The sequence below is a fragment of the Macrotis lagotis genome, chromosome 3 (genome assembly GCF_037893015.1).
Source record: "Macrotis lagotis isolate mMagLag1 chromosome 3, bilby.v1.9.chrom.fasta, whole genome shotgun sequence".
Classification (NCBI taxonomy): domain Eukaryota; kingdom Metazoa; phylum Chordata; class Mammalia; order Peramelemorphia; family Peramelidae; genus Macrotis; species Macrotis lagotis.
The window spans coordinates 53,355,534-53,372,187 of NC_133660.1; the positions used below are offsets into that span (position 1 = coordinate 53,355,534).

Below are 16,654 nucleotides of genomic sequence, written 5' to 3' on the forward strand. Positions count from 1 at the left end.
AAACTATTACCTTTAATTAAAAAAAACCCAACTCTTATCTTGTTCTGTAATTTTGCTATCTCTTATACTTTATTTTTCTTCCTTAAAGATGTGATTTCTCTCTCATCACATTCAACTTAGATCAATGTATACCATGGAAACAATGTAAAGAATAACAGACTGCCTTCTGTGGGGAATGGGGGAGGGAAAGCAAGATTAGGGGGGGAAATTATAAAATTCAAAATAAATAAATAAATACATAAAGTTAAAAGTTAAAAAAAGAAGTAGAAAACTAGTTTCTTCATCTTAAAGATGAGGTCTTTACATTCCTCTGAACAAGAATCAAGATTGATTATTTTGATGTAACCAAGTACTTATAAGCTTTGCTTTATTTTTCAGCTCAAATCTGCCTCTTTGTGATTTGTCTATGCTGCTCCTATTTTTACTATTTGAGTCAAATAGGACACATCTAATCTCTATTCCATGTCTCCCCTTTAAATATTTTTAAATGGCTATCTTATCTCAGTTCCTTCTCTTCAAAATTTCTCTTCTTAAATCTGAGATTTAAAGCTCTGTAAAACAAAATAAATTCTCTAGTATATTAAAAAAAAACATATGGCTTACTTTGGCTTTCACACCAGAGAATTTTTCTTACAATTTCATTGGACATTTGTAACTTAATTTTTGCTTATGTCTAAATAGCAGAAAAAAAATGAAGTTAAAAGTTTAAATTATTCAGTGAAATTGATGGCCATAGATAGCTGAATCTTAATGAATTTGGAGGTTAAACAAATCTGCCTGAGCTTTGGTTTATTTTTTAAAAAATCTACCATGAAGCTGATTAATTTATTCTGGGGATCACTTTACTCATTTCATCAACTGGTTATTTGATTGGTCAAATAAGTTATATTTTTATAATACTTCATCATTTCAAAGCTATGTAGTTATCTGATTTTGTCAGACAATAACTGTGAAATAGATAAGACAAGCATTATTCTTTTATGTTTGAAGGACACTAAAAGGAGTGGATATGCAAAAGATTATTTGTAATTATATCAGAATGGGGAACTGTCATACATGGACTGAAGGCTCTCCATGATAAGTCCTTAGGAGTTATTTAAATCACCTAGGAGATAGATTATTCACCCATGTCCGCACACCTCAAGGATAGGATATAAATTTTCATTCCAAAGAGCCATTGAAAGAGTTTGTATGAACTGATGCAGAATATGGTAAGAAGAAAGAGAATGATCACTTATAACTGTAAAATCAATAAAAACAAAAAAAATCTTTGAAAATTTGTATAAACTGATGAAAACTTAATTGGACAGAACCAGGAGAAAAATAATTTGTATAATTAAAAACAGCAGTATAAAGTCCTAGTTGCCAGAGCAATTAGATGGTATGGTGGATAAAACACTGGGTTGGGAATCAAGAAGACTCATCTTCCTGATTCAAATCCAGCCTCATTCATTTACTATCTAAGTCATCCTGGGCAATTCACTTAACTCTTGTTTTCCTCATTTTCCTTATATGCAATATGACTTAGAGAAGCAAGTGGTAAACCAATCCAGTACCTTTTACAAGTAAACCCCAAAGGAATCATGAAGAGTCAGATACAAATGAAATAATTAAACAAAAACAATAGAGAAACAAATTTGAAAGTTATAAATCTGATCAATGTTAGGATCATCCATGATTCTAGAGGATCAATGGCAAATAGACAAATGATGGCACTGGCCCCGGAGTCAGAAGGACCTGAGTTCAAATATAGTCTCAGAGCCTTGACACTGACTAGTTATGTGACCTCGGGCAAGTCACTTATCCCTGATTGCCTTGTAGCCAGGACCATCTTCTGTCATTCTAATTCATATCTAGCCACTGGACCCAGGTATTTCTCAAGGAGAAAGTGAGATTCGTGACTTTGTACAGCAACCCCCCCACTCAAATCCAATTCATTTGCTTGTCATGGCATCGCCTCCATAATGATGTGGTCTTCTTTGAGAATGAAGGGCAAGGATCATGCTGAGAAAGAGGTGAAAGCTTCAGGGTGTAGAATAAGACTTTTTAAATATATGGCTAGTGAGGGTATTTGCATTGCTTGATTATGCATATTTGTTACACTTGTTTCTTTTCTAATAAAGTTGGTGTGTGAGAGGGAGAAAAATCCATTTTTATTCATTTAAAAATAAAATTTAATTCAGAAAAACCCCAGCACTTTATCTACAAGGCCACATAACCTTCTAAGGTCAAACTGTTATGGAAATAGTAGATCTGGAGTCAGAATACTAGTGTCTTTGGATGCCAGTGTGACCTTGTGAAAACTAGTTTCTTCATCTGAAAGATGAGGTCTTTACATTCCCTTATTATCAATGAGCCTATGATTACATAGTCTACAATAGAGAGAGTATTCAAATTCAGATCTTATAATTTTTAGCCCTCCACAATCAGATTTTTTAAAAATTTGGTTGACTATTTTGTTTGAATTAAAAGGAATATAAATGTTCTAACTTCAGTCCACTTTAAGATATAGTAACTTGTCAGGAATTCAGACTTCAGCAGTGGAATTAATCTTAATTATTATCTATTTCAAGTCATATCTAAACAGAATCTCTCTTCTAGAATACCAGACAGTGATCACCCAGTTTGAAATTTTGTCAATGAGGTGAATCCATCTATTCCCAAGCACCTATTTCACTTTTGGAGAGCTGTGATTTTAGGAAGTTTCTTTTGCATCAAAACTGATACCACCTCTTTGCAACTTCTATGATTTTGCTCCTGGTTCTGTTCTCTGGGATCCATCAGTGAAAGTTTAATCTCTCTTCTACTTGACAGGCTTTTAAATACTTAACTCATATTCCCACTTTGTTTCATCAAATTCTTTTCTTCACCAGGTTTATGATACCCAATTCCATCATCTGATTGTGATAATTCTTAACCATAGATTATAGTACCATTTAAAATATATTTAAAATTTTTTTCTATTATCATACATGTATTTCTCCTTTCCCTCTTTAGACCACCACTGGTGGGACAGAGAAAGATGAAACAAAAAGAAAGGAAAGAATATAAAATAGATATATCATTTGAGACCTCTTCCAAAAGGGGCCCAAGGTCACATAACTACAAAGGGAGATTTTTTAATGTTGCAAAGTCAATTGATAAGCATTTGTCATATGCCAGTCACTGTGCTAAGTGTTGAGGAGACAAAGAAAAGTAAAAGACAATTCATGTTTTCAAAGAGTTCACAACAATGACTGTCATATTTTAAGTTTAGCTACTCCTTCCCTGAAAAAGAGAAAAGTATTAGATTTCAAAATACAAACTATTGTATTTCTCTACTATAAATTATTCACATTTGTTTTAATTATCAAGCCCTTTAATCTGTTCTAATTCTGTGATTAATTGTGAGCCAAGTTACATTGGGAAAAAAATGAAAAGGAAACCAGGAAGAAGCAAGGACTCTTGGGGAAAACTCACTGTTCCAAAACATGGTAATTATCATCTCACTTTGTAAGTTGAAGATGGGAAAATAGTCACTATTTAGGGGAAATGTTCCTCTCCTATTAATCACCATATAGTTGGAAGCTGAAAAATGATGCTTTGTTTTGGATATTTGAACCTTTCGGGTAGATGAATGTCCTTGGAACAGGTACCACTTAGTTTAATTAGGTTTGATTCACAGCCCTGAGTGTCTGGTTTGCCAAGGACAAAATGATTTTTATCAGTCTGAACAATGCAATTGGAGCGGGGGGGGGGGAGGAGTGAGGAGGTTGGGAGGGATACAGACAGAAAAGGGTGAAGAAAAAAAGAGAAAGAGACAGATAGAGGCAGGCATCCTGGCATAAATGTTATGCATTCATAGATATTCCCAATTCATGCTTGCCACCCACAACATGATGGTAGTCTCTATATGGATGAATAAAAAGAACAAGTTGACAGAATATATGCAGGCTCTATGGGGAGGAATTTTGTCAGAACTGGTTGATTTGAATAACATTTAAGAACTGAGCTCAATGTTAAAATGAAGCATATTATATACAATCCTATGCTACCAAATATAGCAATAGTTTCTTGTCTGGAGCTAATTTCCCACATTACTAAATGGGAAAATACCAGGGTAGGAAACAGGTGTGACTCAGGAAATGAAGTGAGGATATCTTGGGGTCATGACACCAAAAGAAGTTTGATTTTTGTATGTAGGACTAGGCCATATTATGTATCAGAGTATCAATTGTTTTGATACTCTGGGAAATCCTAAGAGTTTTATGGATGTTATAGATTTGGCTTGTCGATATGATTCTAAGATTGAGATATTTTTTCAGTATTTCTTCTGTCTTGTATCCCATTATAAAGTTGCTTGTTCTTTCTTTTTCTTTTTTGGTTTTTTAAATCTCCACCTGTCTTTTTAAAGAATCCTCTTCTTTTCTGTTTAATTCTCAAATTTGCCTAAGTATATCTTTGGCTCATGTGAGAACTTGGTCATTTCTAAAGTATATGACTATATGAAAGAAATTATCTTTACTGTTCTGCTTCAATAATACACTCTTTTGTACATTGTGAAAAGTGAAATTTAACTAAACAATTTAAATGATTAAGTATGTTGGAAAGAATTTTGCCTTTTGAATTATAGGAACTGAGGTTGTATCCTGAATGTGCCACTTACTGCTTGTTTGATCTTGGCCAAATCACTTTACCTTTTTGGGTCTCAGTTTCCTCATCTGTAAAATAAGATGGTTTCACTTGATGGATTTCAAAGTTACCAACATCTCTAAATTTATGAACAAGACTAGATAATCTCAAAAATTGCTTCTAGTATTCAATGAGATAATAATCATAAAGTGTTTAGCAGAGTGCTTTGAGCATAGTAGATAATTTAAGAATTTTAGCAATATTATATCATTTATTATGTGCTATCAATAACAAATTAATACTTTGTATTATAATTATATAATAAAAACAACATTATTATCATTATTAATTCTAAATCTTTGACCTATAAATCACCTACTCTCTCAGGACCTCAGTTTCCTCTGTAAAATCAAGGAGTAGCATACAATTATTTATAAGTTCCATTCACACTCTAAATTAATGTCCTTATGATCCAATAGACTTTTATGCAATGAAATAAGATGAACTAAAAAATTTTGGGGAAATCAGAGACTTCAAGAGAGTATGAATAACTGATCTAGTCTAACTGCCAAATCATTTTGCTATTGTTTGCGGGGGGGGAGGGTAAAAAACGGTATTTTGAAAAGATGTTAAGCTCAAAGTAGAGATTCCCAGTTTTTCTTAAGTATTTCCTGATGACTAGAGGAATCTTAGAATGTTTATGATCTCATCAGTGTAGATTCCATCTCCATCATTTTACCCAAATCCTTCCATAAATCTTCCATGCAGGATCCAACCATCCTGCTAAAAGCTTTCCTCCAAATGTATTCATGTGCACACAACATAAGGACAATATACACATATGCAAATATACATGTCTAAACAGTCAAACATTATGCATATGTTTATATATGCATGTGTATATAAATATTATAAGACATGTGTGGATTGCATGTTCTTGTCCTTATTTTAGAAACATATATATATGTATATATATATGTATGTATGTATGTGTCTCTATCTTACCCTTATCCATTTCTTCCCCTTTTCATAGATACAAGCAGACAGAAAGACAGATAAAAGATAGATAGATAGATAGATAGATAGATAGATAGATACAAAGGATCATAGATCTAGAACAGAGGAGACCTCAGAAGTGATCTTCTCCAACTTCCCCATTTTAAAGATAAGGAAACAGAATGAGAGTTGTGATTTGCCCAAGATCAAGCAGAAAGTAAGCATTTCCAAGATTCTGCTAAATGCATACATGCACACTTGGGTACACATACACATACAGACACACAGAGAGATTGCTGTAATGATTCCGATAGATTTAGGAGTCTCTTGATAAAGAATAGAACTCCCAAACTCTTTCTCTGTCAGACAAAATGCTTTTACCTCACAATAACTTCCTTCTTTAGAAACACTTCATAACATGCCAGGCTAAGATAGATTGCAGCACTTGTGGTTGGAGTAACATGGCAATATTACAGATTTGGAGGGAGCTTTCTCTTTTATTTTCTCTTCCCTCCCTCCTGCCTCCTCCTTTTCCAGGATGCCTCTGGAGGCTCCTTCTCCCCTTTTCCTTTGAGTTCATAGCATCCCTTTCTGGCTGAGCTTGCTCTCCTCTCGTGCAAGCAAACCAAGACTATTTGCTTAATGTGCTGTTTTTGTTTTATTTGTTTACCTCCACTTGGAAAATATATGCATCTGCATGACATGAAGGGAAAGGAATCCTTCAAACAATAATCTGGAGTGTTGAGCTGGAAATTTTACTTGTGAACAATCAGTGTCAAAGAATGCATGAACATTATTTTGTTGTGGCTTATTTCTAAGGGTTGGCTAAATCCCTGGTACATTTTCCCAATCTATAAAGGAGCTTGACTTACCTTTTCCCCCTCTCCCACCCCTGTTCCCTGTGTTTTTCTTGTCCTTTTTAAAAAATCATCAAAAATGGTGCCTAATTATACCTACTTATACCTTATGAAATAGTGATGATAGGGTTGGGTAGGAGAGAGGGAGGGCTGATAAGAATTCCTTGATCTAGACAACAGGTATTTATTTCTTGAGAGCCATTGTTCTAGAATAGATTGGAACAAAGAACCATTGTTCTCAACATGCCAGGTATGTGCTATTATAACCTATATGGTCAAAAATAAATGATAGGAGGACTCCCCCCCACCCCTTTTACCAGCTACATCTCCTGGAGCTGGCTGACAAAATTCCTAGCAATGTAAAATGATGCAATAAAGCTCTCTAACAGTAGCTGATTTGTATGCAACAATGACCATAAGGGTAACTCTTCAGTAAACCTGAATCTCATATATAATGCATAACAGTTAATAAATCATAGTAAAATCAGGTGGCTTAAAGCCAACAATACCTAACTAGTAATGGAAAGGGGGAAAAAAGATTTATTGAGAGATAGATTCTGTCTGGATTTTGCTTTTAAGAAGCTCACATGGCACACTCGAGTCTCTTGTAGAGATTTTTAACTGGTCATATGTGTTTTCTGTTGCCTGGCCCTATCCTCTCTGAGTGGGCTTTGGCAGGCAGCTGGTCCCATGGTTCCCTACTCCCAACAGCTTCCACCAGCAGGTAAGGCTTTTCCTTTTAAACAATTGAGGTTTTACTTCCCTATATCCTTCTGCCCTAGCACATATCTTGTCCAGGAAGGAAAGAATCCGGAATCATAGTTTAGGAAATTACTACTGAGGATGTAGGGATCTTAATGTCAAATCCTCCTAGTTAAGCTTCTGGCAAATATGCAAACTACATTAAAAACATAATGATAGCAAAACACTGTAAAACTGTTGAATTTAAGGGGCTATACATTTTTGCTTTGCAATGGAAGGCTATGTTTCCAAATAAAATGGTTTCAAAATAATTTTTTTCCATTTACATTCAGTGTATCCACACTTTGGCTTTTAATTTACCTCTCCCTATCCCCCATGTGTGGAGCTTAAAAATGTAAATGTTACAGAATCATATATCAGGAGGAAAAAAAAATTAAAGACAACAGAAATTGCATAGATTTCAAAGGACAATTTCCCTTTAAATCTGTTTCTTGTTTTTAATGGGTCTTGGCTAATTTCTTATGCTCATTTAGATAGGTTGTTGATCCATGTGCAACATGTCACATCACTTAGGAATATTTATATCTCCTGAATGAAATCTTCCCACAAACTCTTTGAAATGATAAATATAAATGAGTCTCAGAATGAGAAAAGCAAAAGTGCAAGAAGTGGGAAATGTTAATCAATTTAAATGAGCATCTGATAAATTTTCTATACAATAAATGAATGCAGAGTTGCAAGCCTATTTTAGTTTTTACTTCTAAGGCACTCCTGTTTAGAAAAGTCCCTCCATTCAATCAGATTGCCACCCGCTCTGCATCTTTGTTTTGCAAAGTCTTGGAATATCGAGGAGCTGTGATTGGAGAATGTTCTCATGGTAAGTATTTATCAGAAATGAGTCTTAAACCCAAGCAAAGTCTCACTCTGTAGCTGGCTCTTCAATTACTATGCCACATAGGTATTTTTAAAGACTTTTCTTTGCCCCTTGATTTGGCTACTGTGAATATATAAATGAAACCGTGTTTCTTAGATTTTTATTATTTTTATCTCCTCGATGAAAATATATATTCTCTCTTCAGGCAAGAATTGAATATATAATAAATTAGACTGATAAATGTTTCAAGACTAATTTCAGTCCCAGTGAATGAGAAATTTCTGTATAGTCTTCTGCTTACCACTAGATGGCAATGTGACCTTACAAAACACTTCTACCTCTCCAATTGCTGCTATTACCAGGTATTAACAGGTTCCTGAGTAGGAGGGAAAATGAAAGATCTTGCTTAACCAGGGAGGAAAAATAAAACTGACAAAAGTTTGAGATAGTAGGAGTAGGTTAAGGCTGAAGGTAATTCATGTCTTTTTTTGAAATTTTGCATTTTGGTAACTGAAAAAATTACACAGGCTGGGAAAGTGAAAAGAGCTCTCACTATGGAGGCAGAGGGCATGTTACAGTAGCACAGTACAAATAAAAAATAGGTGGTATATAATAATTAGAAAAATAATATAATATAAAGAACACTACGAAGAGTCACGATCATGCCATTGTCCCATGCCCAAGATGACCCCTCCAAACATAGCTCTGATTGGGCCCCAGGAGTTCTGACTCATCGTCTGGGACTTCCTTTAACAGGCAAAGGAGTGAAATCACAATTTCCACAATTCTCCAAATTCTTGACTAATATGTTCCAAAGAGCTAGCCACCCGAGATAGATGCAGGAATTTTAAAGTCAAGGTCTCACAGCTTACTTATATCTTAGGAGTTCCAGGAACCCTGCTAATTACTGTGGTTATAAAAATAAAAATGAATCCTTAAGGTATCTTCTATAAGCGGAGATAGAATGCAGCTATATAATTAATGTCCAAAATATATATACAAGCAAACACAAACTAATGGGAGTAGGACTAGTACCAGGGGACATCCGGAACAATGACAACTGGAATGTGGTGTCTGAGGAAACTAAAGGTTCTTCAAGTCTGAAATCAAGGAGGACATTCCATTGGAAATGGAATGAAGCTAATGTATACCCAACATGTGTTTCCTTTTTTCCCCTTTGCCTCCTCCACAGTTTTAATTCTTTGGATATTATGGTCTTTTAAAAGTTCATAACCATAAAGTTTCTCCAGGAGACTATTTGTGTTGAAAAGATGAATCTTTGTAAGACCTGGCAATTTGGGCTAATTAAAAGGACTGTCTAATTCCACCCTATCCTCATCCTCCAAAACATTTTAGATTGGTGTTAAAAATATCCTGTTGTCATTTTAGAATTTATAGCTACTTGACAGTGCAATTAACTGACTTTTGGCAAGCTCCAGGGATATGTTGCCTATATAGTTTCTAGGACTATGAGGCAGATTTTGAAGAGAGGTAGAGATTCTAAAGACATTATCATTATTTGTGATTATGTTTTAATGACTACTATTTCTTGAATTGACAGAAAAAATCCACAACCTCGCATATATACAATCACAGAAATATATGTATATACACATACATTTCTGGCAATTAAATACATTAAAATCATTGACAAACTCAACTCTCAGGTGATGAATAAGTCAGGAAAAGACTAGGTATAATGGAGAAAGAATTTTTCTTACAAGAAGCTATTTTCCAAGATCTAGGGGCAAATGTAAAATTGCTTAAAAGCTTTTTCCTTCAGAGTTTTCATGTATATTCAATCTACAATATGCTGTGTCCTAGTGAAAAGAAAAATGAATTTGAAAGAGAAGACCTGGTTTGAAACCCAATTCTGCCATTTTTAAGCTGGGTGACCTTAGCCAAGTCAATATAATTGCTAAGAATTTGTTTCTTTGTCTTTAAAATTAGTAAAACTTTGCTTACCCTATTTTTCATTATGGAATTGTCCGAATAAAACAATATGAATATAAGAATGGATATGTATATGACAGATGTGATTTTTGAAGAACTCTTTATATGGGTATAATACAGAAGTGATATCAAAGTCAAAATAGAAATGGGGACCACCAATACTTATATAACAATTCTTGTAGGGCACATATGGACTTAATTTTAAAATGCAATATCATTTATATTTTATTGTATTTTTATTAAATGTTCTCCAGTTATATTTTAATCTGGTTTGAGCTACACTCAAGTGTATGTGACCTGTGGACCATGGATGTTATAGTTTTATAATTTAACAATGACTCTATTTTGTTATAATTTTCAGTATTGTTTTTATATAAATTAAAGAAGAAAATTGAAAAATATATATATATATATATATATATATGAATACCAGTACATATATATATATATGCATATATACACATATATACATATTTATATGCATGTGTATGTGTAGACAGCATACTGGAATGGCCATAAGAAGTCTATATTTTTAATTTGAATCTGTCCCTAATTATTTAAACCTTAAACAAATCACATAAGATTATAATATATCTAAAGGTAGGAAGCGTTTCTGCTTTTGTCTTTGTATACCTAACACTTTCACATAGTAGGAATTAGATAAATACTTATTTTTTTACTTATTTTCTCCTCATCTGTAAAATGAAGGGATTAAAATTGAGGTTCTCTCCGGTCTCCATTTTGAACAACTTTTGTCCCACAAGCTCTTTGGATTTCATTATCTTTCTGGTTGTATTGTTTTCCTCAATACTGTCTTTAGATGCAGCCAGGTGTAGCATTGGTTGATGCCTAAGACTTCTCTTTTTGGATGTAGCCATAATTTTGGGAAGCTGACCTGGGATGAGTAAAGTTGACCACAAGAAAATGGATATTAGGAGATATAACCAAAATGTGGGAGTACAGGTTAGTAATGTTGGAGAAATAGACTCTGGAAGATGATAAGCAAGTGAAGTCTTAGGCAAGTATGCAAAGAACCAGGTACTTACTCTAAACAGGTTTGGACCCAGTTGTCTATTTCCCATTTTGTGCCAGTTTCTGTACTGACTGAGCTGATGTTTCTCAAAGCCATAATATTCAGGTATAACTGTTTTTCTTAGACTTATAAAGGAGTTTCACCTTCAAATGTCCTGTATTAAAAATCATCCAGTATTCAGAGTGGAGGCAGTTAGGTGTCACAGGGGATCTCCATTCACTAGAGCCTTTAAGAGTCTAGAAGACATGAGTTCAAATGTGACCTCAGATCCTCACCAGTGTGGTGAAGGAATTGAAGGGTCTCATGTGTAGAAAGTGTCTCACATATGTTATGGAGAGACTATAGTTGTTGGTCCAGAGGGAAGCAGAATAGTACTCTCTGTTCTCCTCTTCCTGCACCTTTCTCTAAATGAGACTTTAATTGTTTCCAGGAGGAGAAGCTGAAGACTGGGACCAGAAGTCTACTCTTCTCTCTTCAAAAAGAGGGAATACTGGCTTAGAATTACATCTATCTTCTTGCTAAAATACAATTAGTCTAGGAGATATGGTTGGGTTCTAACTTCTGATCACTTTGTCATTTGGGGGTAGGGTGATCCCAAACTCCATATTCAAGGCTTGACTCCTTTCCCATCTAATGCCATTTTCCTAATGAACACATATAGTGCATAGCAATGACACACATTATATATAATAGACAGTAACAGAAAGAAGAAACTCTCTCCTACTGGGAGAAAGATAACTCTGCTCAACTAAGAGAGGGTGTCCTGTATCTTATACAAGGGAAGCTCCCTAAAGTCTCTCAAGTACCAAGCTGGATGGACATGATGGAATCTGTCAGAGCCAAATTAAATCACTCTAAGTAGGTTTCTAAAAGGCAATCTTAAGATAGAGGATGCAGAACTGATTGTGAATTCAGGATATTTAGGTCCTTTTACTCTTCTAGCTTCAAGTACCCAGGACTTTCCAATGGTCCAAGGCAATTCTCTAAAACTTAAATTTGCAGCTCAGGTGCTGATCTACAAATGGAGTCTCATAATAGAATGGATAAAACCACAGAACCAAGTCTAACAAAGAATATTTTCACAACCTTTTGTGAAGGAATATAATTCTATGGATAATTCTCATAAATTAATATCCAAAATGGATGAATAATTTATAGTCTTACCAAAATGCAGTATAAATGCTATGGTGCTCTATTGAATTGAACTATAGAGTTCTCAAGGCTCTCACTGATATCTTTGTGTGGGTTTTGACTTTGGTTGTGATTACAGAGAGTCAGACCTAGAGGTTTTCTGTGTTTTGAATATGAATAGGATATTTGCAAATAGTTATAATAGGGTTGGACAAAAAAGAAAGTGGTAGAACTAGAGGAGGAATTTCATAAACATCATGAGCTCTTGATAGAAAACAACATCAATGACAAAGCAAAACATAATCGTCACACCTAAAGCAAAATGAATTTAAATTAACAAAAACTTCCAAAGCTTTCCCAAGAAGCCTTCTTAAAAGAGTTTTAACCAGCTTTGAGGATGAATGACTCTGGATTACTATATGGAGAAGCCTTCTGCTTACCTGATAAAAGCTTTGTCTTCACTTAGCAGAGCTGTTCTCAGTTGAGAAAGGATTTAGCTTTAAACCATTGAGTTTCTATAGCAGAATATAATAACTTCATTTTATATATATATATATATATATATATATAAATATATAATAGCACTTCATATGTATGATCTCATTTAATATTATGAATAATAGTATTCATATTCATTAGGTATGCTATTAACTACAGTTGCAGAAATTGAGGCTGGGAGAAGCAGCTTGTTTACAATCACACAACTAGTAGGAGTCAAGGGAGGATTTCAACACATGATTTGCTTTGTTTAGGTTGAAAGTTCTCTACAATATGCTGCCTTTCTGCTTCTCTAAAATTAAAAAGGATGGAATTCAGGAAGATGGAGAAAAGTATCACTAGTAGGAATTCAACTTTTTCCAGATTCTTTGACCCTTATCCGGGTAAGATATGATAATAAATTATTTTTCCTCTAGTTCTTTACCTCCATTTCTTCTTCCTAGGACCTGCCCTACCTTGGTGGTTAAGTCAAAATGACTTGTGAAACTTATATCAGATACATTCCTGAATTGATAAATGGTCAAAGGATAAGAAAAGACAGTTTTCAAATAAAGAAATTAAAGCTATGTGTATATATATATATATATATATATATTTATATATATATATTTCTAAAATTATATATGAAAAAATGCTCCAAATCATTATTTATTATAGAAATGTAAATTAAAAGAACAATAGGTATCACTTCACATCTATCAGATTTGCCAAGATGAGAAAAAGGGAAAATGATCACTATCGAAGAAGTTATCGGAGGATTGGGACATTGATGCATTGTTAGTGGAGTTGTGAACAGTCTCTCCAATTTCCAATTCTAGAAAACAGTATGGAAGAAACTATGCCGAAAGAGCAATAAAAATGTTCATTCCCTTTGATCCAGCAATTCCAATTATAGGCCTATATCCAGAAGAAATCATAAAAAATGGGACAAGTTCCAAATATTCCAAAATATTTGTAGCAGTTCTTTTTGTAGTGGATAAGAATTTGAGATTGAAGTGATGCCCATCAATTTGGGAATGGCTGAACAAGTTATGGTACAGGGATACTATGGAGTACTATTGTTCTATGAAAAGCCATAAATGCTCAGACTCTAGAGAAGCATGGAATGACTTATGAGATCTGATGCTGAGGGAAGGGAACAGAACCAAGAGAACATTAAGAAGAACATAGTGAAATAATCAACCTTGAAAGAAGCAACTCCTCTCAACACTTCAGAGAGCTCTGGCTATGGACAATGTTATCCCCATTCAAAGGAAGAAAAACAAAACAAAACAAAAAACCCCCTTCAGAATCTGATGAACACATTATAAAAATTATCTTATGTAACTCTTTCTCTTAATCCTAATTCCTCATACTGGAAATGACTAATCTATAAACATGTTTATCAAAATAGATATGTCCAATGCTAAGCTGACTTTTTGCCACTGAGGTGGGGGTAGGGGGGTAGGAAGGGAGTGTGAAAGGAAATTTTGTAACTTAAAACTATATATGTGCATAAGGATGGAAAAAATAAATACATTTAAAAAAGTAATTTATATCAAAGTAACATAATTATTTTGCCAAATACTTATTTTGAGTGACAAAAGAATTAAAGTTACTTTTGGACCAGAGGAAATTACCCCAGAAGAAATCTATTTGTGAGGAAGGTGACAGTAATTTAAGCAAAAAGCTAGAGAATGTCCCTTCCATGCAGGAAGGTTAGGCTTTAGAAATACTCATGAGTGAGGAAGTTGTGAATATTTACAATAAATATTGGGGAAAAGAAGCTGCTGACGCCTAGGGAACAAAATTCATGAGAATAAGAATCTAATAGGTACTTCTCAAAAAAGTGGATACTTCTGTGTATAACTTTTTCCTCTCTTTGATCTTCTTTCTGCTCTATCTCTTTTATTTTCTTGTTTCCTTTCCCTCAATGCAGGAGTGAGAGATGGGAGTAGAAAACTCAGGACTGGCACAATGGGAAGAGCCCAGGACTTAGGTTCAAAAGATGTTTCAACTTTTACACTTCATTAAAGTGCCCATGAAATTATTTTGCCTCTGAGGCTGTTTCCCAGTGATGCATTGTGAGATAATGTAAAAGAAATAATGACTTTGGAATAATAAACTGAACTTGAATTTGGCCTCTGTGACCATCTGGCTGGATAACCTTGGCCAAGATGCCTTGGCTCACTAAGCCCCCATTCTTCTGTAAAAGTAAGTATTGTGGATAGAGCAACAGTCCTGGAGTCAGGAAGATCTGGATTAAAATCTGACCTCACACACTTATTTACCTAGCTGTGTGACCTTGGGCAAGTCACTAAACTCCATTGTCAAATGATCCAATTCAAAATCCTATTGGCTAGAATTAACTTGACAAAATCATTTTACTAGCATGGACAGTGTTGAACTCTGAAAGCCTGAAGACTAGCCCTGGGATTCCATAATAGTGACATTGTAATAAACAGAAAAATCAACATTTCATTGAGACTTCAGTATCACACAAGATATTGGAAGAATATGAGGAAAAAAAGATAATATAAAGCATGGTTTCATAAATCTCTTTCCATGTATTAGCAGGATCCAGGGATGTTGGGTAGAAATACCCTGTTAAAGCAGAGAGAATGAAGATAACAAGAGTATCTGTCATGGCAAGAGCATCTGTAAGGAATTACACCTCAGAAGGGATGGTAACTAGACAATACATTTTAGAACTCCAGAGATTGAGGATTGTTGATGATATTGAAAATAGTTGGCTACAGCTCTGCTAAATAAGAGGAAAAAAAGATGGCATCAATCTATGCAATGCAAAGTAAGAGTCATGACAGACTCAAAAAGATTCAGTATCTATTAGAGAAACTCAAATTAAAGCATGTCTGAGATAGCACCTCACACCTCTCAGACTGGCTAATATGACAAGAAAGGACGATGATCAATATTGTAAGGGATTCAGGAAATCTGAAACACTGGAGCTGTGAACCCATCCAACATTTCAGGAGAGCAATTTGGGATTATGCCCAAAGGGCAACAAAAATGTACATAAACTTTGACCCAGCAATACCACTACGGGGTCTATACTCTGAAGAGATTATGAAAAAGGGTAAAAATATCACTTGTACAAAAATAGTTATAGCAGCCATGATGGGGTGGCAAAAAATTGGAAAATGAGTGAATGTCCTTCAATTGGGGCCTGGCTTAACAAACTGTGGCATATGTATGTCATGAAATGCTATCGTTCTATTAGAAACCAGGAGGGATGGGGATTCAGGGAAGCCTGGAAAGATTTGCATAAACTGATGCTGAGTGAGATGAACAGAACCAGAAAAAAATATTTTATACCCTAACAGCAACATAGGGGTGATGATCAACCTTGATGGACATGCTCATCCCTTCAGTGCAACAACCAGGGACAATTTTGGTCTATCTGCAATGGAGAATGCCATTTGTATCCAGAGAAAGAATTGTGAACTTTGAACAAACAGCAAAATCTATTACTGTCAATTTAGGGAAAAAAAGTTATATTATTATGTAATTTTGCTATCTCATACTTTATTTTTCTTCCTTAAAGATATGATTTCTCTGTCATCATATTCAACTGAGATCAATGTATGACCTGAAACCAATGTAAAGACTAACAGAATGCCTTCTGTAAGGGGGGGACCAAGAATGGGGGAAAAATTGTAAAACAAAAAAAATAAAATCTTTCTTAAAAGATTCAGGATGGCTCAGGATGGAATTGGGAAGCTCTCCATCACAGAGAAATCTTTCACATGTGTGCTATTGTGACTCTCTAGGAATTTATCAGAGTAAACCAGTCTCCCAGGGTTTGTTTCCTATGTTCATCTTTTCTTAGAAGCATAGTAATGCTTCCAAGAGTTCAGTCTATCCGGAACATACAAGAGGATATGAGCATGGGCCAGTTCCAGGAGCGTGGTCCCAGCTTCCTAAAACATAGGGGCTTGAGGAAACAGCCATAATTGGCTATACCTTAGTATCATTCTACAATTTTGCTTCTACCATTTC

The 16,654-nt window shown here is 34.6% G+C and overlaps 1 long non-coding RNA gene across 1 annotated transcript; it reads left to right on the forward strand.

Annotated features, from left to right (window-relative positions):
- The first annotated feature begins 6,941 nt into the window (after positions 1-6,941).
- LOC141516085 (uncharacterized) lies at positions 6,942-14,669 on the forward strand. Its single transcript, XR_012476606.1, has 3 exons — positions 6,942-7,188; positions 12,910-13,038; positions 14,574-14,669. It is a non-coding gene; the product is annotated as an uncharacterized LOC141516085 (long non-coding RNA).
- The last annotated feature ends 1,985 nt before the right edge of the window (positions 14,670-16,654 follow it).